This window comes from Schistocerca nitens, chromosome 3 (genome assembly GCF_023898315.1).
Source record: "Schistocerca nitens isolate TAMUIC-IGC-003100 chromosome 3, iqSchNite1.1, whole genome shotgun sequence".
NCBI classification, from domain to species: domain Eukaryota; kingdom Metazoa; phylum Arthropoda; class Insecta; order Orthoptera; family Acrididae; genus Schistocerca; species Schistocerca nitens.
This window is the reverse complement of record NC_064616.1, coordinates 238,117,373-238,123,672: the sequence shown is the minus strand read 5'-3', so window position 1 is coordinate 238,123,672 and position 6,300 is coordinate 238,117,373. Positions and strand designations below refer to the sequence as shown.

The following is a 6,300-nucleotide window of genomic DNA, read 5'->3' as shown; positions in this document are numbered from 1 at the left end:
ACTTGCCACTCTATATTCATGAGGATGCAAAGCTAGTTCTTTTTGCTGATGATACAAGTATAGTAACCACACCCAACCAGGAAAAATCAGCTGAGGAAATTGCCAATAATGTCTTACAGAAAATTATTAAGTGGTTCTCTGCAAATGGACTCTCACTAAATTTTGAGAAAAAAACAGTTTATACACTATTGTACAGTAAATGACATATATATATATATATATATATATATATATATATATATATATATATATATATATATATATATATATTGGCCACGACATCTTGGTAGATGATTGTTGCAGTGTCTGTGTGTTTATGGGTTGCATTTTTTCATATGACTTGTCAAGCCAATGGCAGCACGGCATAACACCATTGATAAGTATAGACTATGAACAGAAGTCTGTTGCTAAGGGCCGGCCGAAGTGGCCGTGCGGTTAAAGGCGCTGCAGCCTGGAACCGCAAGACCGCTACGGTCGCAGGTTCGAATCCTGCCTCGGGCATGGATGTTTGTGATGTCCTTAGGTTAGTTCGGTTTAACTAGTTCTAAGTTCTAGGGGACTAATGACCTCAGCAGTTGAGTCCCATAGTGCTCAGAGCCATTTGAACCATATGTTGCTAAGGCAGAATACTCAAAATTTCTGGATTTGTGCACTGACGAGAAAGTGAATTGGAAGAAACATATCGATGATCTGCTGAAACGGTTAGGTTCAGCTACTTATGATATTGGGGTTATTGCAAATTTTGATGATAAACATATCAGTAAATTAGCCTACTATGCCTATTTTCACTCACTGCTTTCATATGGCATCATATTTTGGGGCAACTCGTCATTAAGGGAGAAAGTATTCTTTGCACAAAAGCGTGTAATCAGAATAAAACCTGGAGCCCATCCAAGATCACCTTGCAGGCATTTATTTAAGCAACTCGGGATATTTACAGTAACTTCGCAATACATATATTCACTTATGAAATTTGTCATTAATAACCCATCCGAATTCAAAAATAAGAGCGAAGTGCATAGCTACAACACTAGAAGAAAGGATGATCTTCACTATTCTGGATTAAATCTCACTTTGGCACAAAAAGTGGTTAATTATGCTGCCACAAAAATCTTTGGTCATTTGCCAAATAGTATTAAAAGTCTGACAGATAGCCAACGAACATTTACGAAATGTCGTATTCGTGATCTATGGAACAAGGATTAATGTATGTATGCATGTATTCTCGCTACCGGGTTTCGCGCTGGCGCACTGGCCGATTTGGCGGCTAAGAGCTAGACGCTAACGGTGAACATGCCAGAAGCTACCGTCGCACGTCCGTACACTCGCTTTCTTAATGTTGATTTCACACTAAGTACCAGAGTTTCACCTGAGTGTCACATATAGAAGAACTGCTGTGGCGGTTGTCTTCATTCAGGGTGCATCGGGTGTGTGCTTACTGTTCAAAATCAGACGCTGTGGCAGAAGATCTCCATTTTTACGACTCGGGCACCATTACTACCCGTCGCACATGCATTTTCAGCGGAGAGAAACCCTGACCTACAGCATCCGTCGATGAGGTAAGTACCAGCTCGAACAACTATAGTTCACTTGTCAGTGTGTCAAGCGTTGTGAGCCACGATACTCAGAAGTTATTTCGTTGCACACGTATGTTCATGTCACCACGCTTGACCGTCCACTTCTTGAAGGGCACATATAGCCGTCAAAAACATTATATAAATTGCTGGTCTTTGAAGATCATTTCTTCATATGGCGTTTGGTTTCCGATGAAAGTTCATACAAGTATTGAGTTACAACAATATACATAACATTATAGCTTATACTTATGGCTGACATTCCATCCATCGCTTATATTACGAACACAAATTCCTTAATTTTTTAAACGTCATGAAATTGTCATTAACTGGCTTCTGTTACTACAGTTTGATTGTTAGCTTCAACTTCTCTTCGTTCAAATCACATTTACAAATTAATTACATATCACATTATTATGACAGAATACAAGCATATGACACATTTATCTTTCATTTTATATATAGGCTTTTATCACTTATGGGAGCTCATTCCTTCCAAAGGTAGACGAAGGAGAAAAAATTGGAAATAGAACTGAAACGTTGCACACTACTGGCCTAACTACACTTGGCGCCGTCTCCTTTGTCTGGGACGGAAGAAGGGAAATACTCATCTACTGGTTCAAAAATTTATGAGGAGATGTTACTCGTACAATGATGGACTAGTTGCCAAGGAACTTTTGCTTCATTGAAATAATGTGAACTGACTAATCACCCAAGTAGTATCATATTATTTCTGCATGTGTTAGTGCTGTTTACTTCAATTCACGTGTAGCTTAGGGTGAAACATGACGTTTTTACGATCGTAGACTTGTCTTTCTCAAATACCTTGAAACGCCAGTATTCAAGCTTTCAAGTGACACGATAAAAATTAACTGGTTTTTGTAAAATCCCATCTTTAAATGTTTATGTGTACTCTACAGCGAATAGGAACTGGTAAGTGCCACGGAGACACACTGCGACGATGCATATTTCATTTTTATTTGCCTTATGACCTTCGTATAAATATCCTTATAACTAAATTGTTTACTCGACGTGCGGCGCATTTCTTCATTTGGTACCTGCTACTCTTGACGTAATTCTCTTCTTCTGCTATGTGACGATACACTGGTAGCTGAAAGAAAAAACTTGAAACTAACTTAAAACTAATTGCATTACGTAGCTCGATGGCCACTGATACATTGGGTCATTGCATGCGTCCGCAGATACTTCCATATTTTGTTTAAATTCATACACATTTGTTTATTGTGTTACCCATTATCATCAATTACTCCGCAAAGAAAATTATTTGTCATCTCTCACGGTATTTTGTCGTTAGCCTTTAGCTTACACGTCTCGTGTAGTTTTTCATAATACATACTTTTAGTTGTAAATATGTTGTATGGAACTTAGTATTTAACTAAGTCTCTGTGTACAATATATATACGAGGGGCGTTCAGAAAGTAAGCTCCGATCGGTCGCGAAATGGAAACGACTATGAAAATCCGATAAAGCTTTGCACAGATGTGTTGGGTAATGTCTCTAGTATAACCCCAGTTAGCATCACGCCGCTCTTCTCATTTCTGAGCTCGCAGTGAGTGCGTAAAGATGTCTAGAAAATAGTGTCTGCCGCCAAGTACGAGGGCCTGGTGAGAAATTTCGCCTGAAGCTATGCAGCTAACATTACATAACTGTCGTGCTGTTTCTTCTTCAAGACAATTCTCAGCCGCATTCTGCAGGGGCAATGAAGATGCTCCTGCATCGTTTTCAAATGGAAATGTTAGATTACCCACAATACAGTCCGCAATTGTCTCCCCCTGAGTTTCATCTCTGGTCACATGAACTGCTGTCTTTGAAGACAACATTTTGACACAGACAACGAGGTGTAGGCCAGCGTGGAGAATTGGCGGAAAGCACTGGCGGCTGCCTTCTATGATGAGGCTATTGAAAAGTTGGTACAACGCTATGACAAAAGTCTAAGTCAGAACGGCGACTACGTAGAGAAGTAGCTGAAAGGTGTAGCTAATTGTTACAAGTAAAACATTTCTGATGTTCACTGTGGTTTCAATTTGGCAATCAATCGGAGCTTACTTTCTGAACAGGCCTCGTATATATTCCTATTTTGGTTGCGCCTTCTGACAGTCTGTCGCACATGCGCACAGGTCAGTGTCTCCTCTCCTGCTGCTGACGTCAGCGCGTATTGTTGAGCGCGCGACCGCTCAGCCATAAGCTAATATCGTTTATACTTTCGCTTCGCATAAAGTGATGTGTTACTTCTCATTGCTCTTAATTTTTGTGCCTACGTGTACAAATCAAAGGGCAACGGCCTTGCCACAGTGGATACACCAGTTCCCATGAGATCACCGAAGTTAAGCACTGTTGGGCGTGGTCGGCAATTGGATGGGTGACCATCCAGGCCACTATGCGCTGTTGCCATTTCTCGGGGTGCACTCAGCCTCGTGATGCCAGTTGAGGAGCTACTCGACTGAATAGTAGCGGCTTCGGTCAGGAATACCATCATAACGACCGGGAGTGCTGTGTGCTGACCCAATGCCCCTCCTATCCGCATCCTCCACCGAGGATGACACGGCGGTCGGATGGTCCGAGTAGGCCGCTCGTGGCCTGACGACGGAATGTGTGTGTGTACAAATCAAAAGAATTACTTATGCCTATACACATTACTTTATCTTAAAAAATTTCACTTAGAATTATGTACACTATGTACAATTATCTTGCGATAAAAAAAAATCGTTGCCGCGCTTCGTCTTTTTGTAAAGGCTTTTATATCTTTGTGAGGGTGGAGACCCTTGTCTGTTCCTGTTTTCTCATAAACTAACCAGTACGCTCCAGGATATGGTATTTTAGAAATTACATATGGGCCTGAATAGAAAAATTGCCACTTCTTATTCAGTTTGCCAGATTTTGTCGATTTAGGGTGCGTACGTAAAAGGACTCGTTGCCCTTCAAAATTTGTGTTTCAGTTTCTTGTTATAAATTTTCCTTTTATACTCGGCCCTGTAACTATGGCTCGTTTGATTTTGTCTTGTAGTGTCATTTCTGTAGTGGGTACCTTTGGTATAGGCGACTCCCACTCATTCGTATGTTTTGACTGAAACGTCAATTCATTCGTTGTTAAACCTGTTGAAGAATGCGGAAGGTTATTGACCACTTACGTGAAAGGAGTTACGCATTCTACCCATCAGGTGTGTTTGCAAAACGTATGGTAATCAGACTGTTGTGCTGTACCTTGGATTAATAACGTTCTGATACCCGCAGCCTGCTCTGTTAATTTACCAAATTCCTCTAAACCTTGTGGTAAACTGGACAAGGCATTCGCGATAACATTCTGACTTCCTTTAATATAAATGATCTCAAAACTGAATTCTTGTAAATATAGACACCACCTAGCTAATCGACGGTGTAATAGTTTAAATGTTAAAAGAAATGACAGTGATTGATGGTCACACTGAACTTAGGTATTCTTGCCCCGCAAAAAATATTCAAACTTTTTAAATGCTCATATAACAGGAAAGCTTTCCAATTCTGACACAGAGTAAGATCTTTCTACTTCCGATAACGCGTTACTAGCAAAACTGATGACCTTGGGTACTTCCTTACCTTCTTCCTCTCGCATCTGGAAGAAGCATGCCCACCGCCCTTGAGATGAGGCATCTGTGCATAGAGAAAAATCCTTGGACATGTGACGATAGCTAAGAATGTTTGCATTGAGTAATGCCTGCTTAATGTTATTAAAATCCTCGTGACACTTGTCATCCCATAACCAAATCCTATTTTTTCGTAACAAGTTGAGCAATGCATCACTGTTCATCAGTTGTTGTGGTACGAATTTACGAAAAAACAAAACTAGTCCTAAAAAGGCCTTTAGTTGTTTTTTATTCCTTGAAGCTGGAGAATTGCGTATGGCATCAAGTTTCATCGGATCAGGTAATATAACTTGTTCTGACACAACATTTCCGAGAAATTTGACTTGCTCCTTACCAAACCTAGTCTTTTTTAAATTGGCTGTTACTCTGTAATCTGCAAATCCTTGAAGCACCTGTTCAATGAGTCTGATATGTTCTAGCCACGTGGGTGTGGCTATTAGCATGTCGTCTACATAAACAGTGACTTTGCTAAGCAATTCTGTCCCTAAAACCTAGTCCAATGCAAGTATAAACACTTCTGCGCTAATATTCAGTCCAAAAGGTAGAACACGGAATTCGTAACTTCTGCCACCACAAGCAAATGCTGTATATTTTCGACTTTCTTCGTGGAGCTTTATTTACCAGTAGGACATATTGAGATCGAGTATATTAAATTTTTTGTATTGTCAAACTTCAGAAGCTATTCGTCCAAGTTGTCTGGTCTTATGTGTACTGGCACTATAATCTTGTTGATACCTCTGGCATCGTGAACTAATCTTACAGAACCATCTGTTTTGCTTACTGGTAATGTTGGACTACAATAGGGTGAAAATGGAGGTTGTATAATTCCCCATTTACTTATACGATTGCTCTCTTACCTTACTGCCTCTCGTTTTGCCCATGGAATAGGATATAACGTTACACAAAATGTTTCATGCGGGTCGACTTCAAATTTATATTCGTAATCTTTGATTACTCCTGGCTTCTTCCTGAAAACATTGGCATACTTAAATAGCAAGTTAGAAAGGTCTTGTCGTTGCATCAAATTTAGTACCTGTGTTTCACTTAGTTTCTGCTCTACCATTTCGTAAGTAACCTCAGTGTTT

General features: G+C 40.1%; 1 pseudogene; it reads left to right on the top strand.

The window, feature by feature from the left end:
* Positions 1–3,868: 3,868 nt before the first annotated feature.
* LOC126250503 (5S ribosomal RNA) lies at positions 3,869–3,986 on the top strand (annotated as a pseudogene).
* The last annotated feature ends 2,314 nt before the right edge of the window (positions 3,987–6,300 follow it).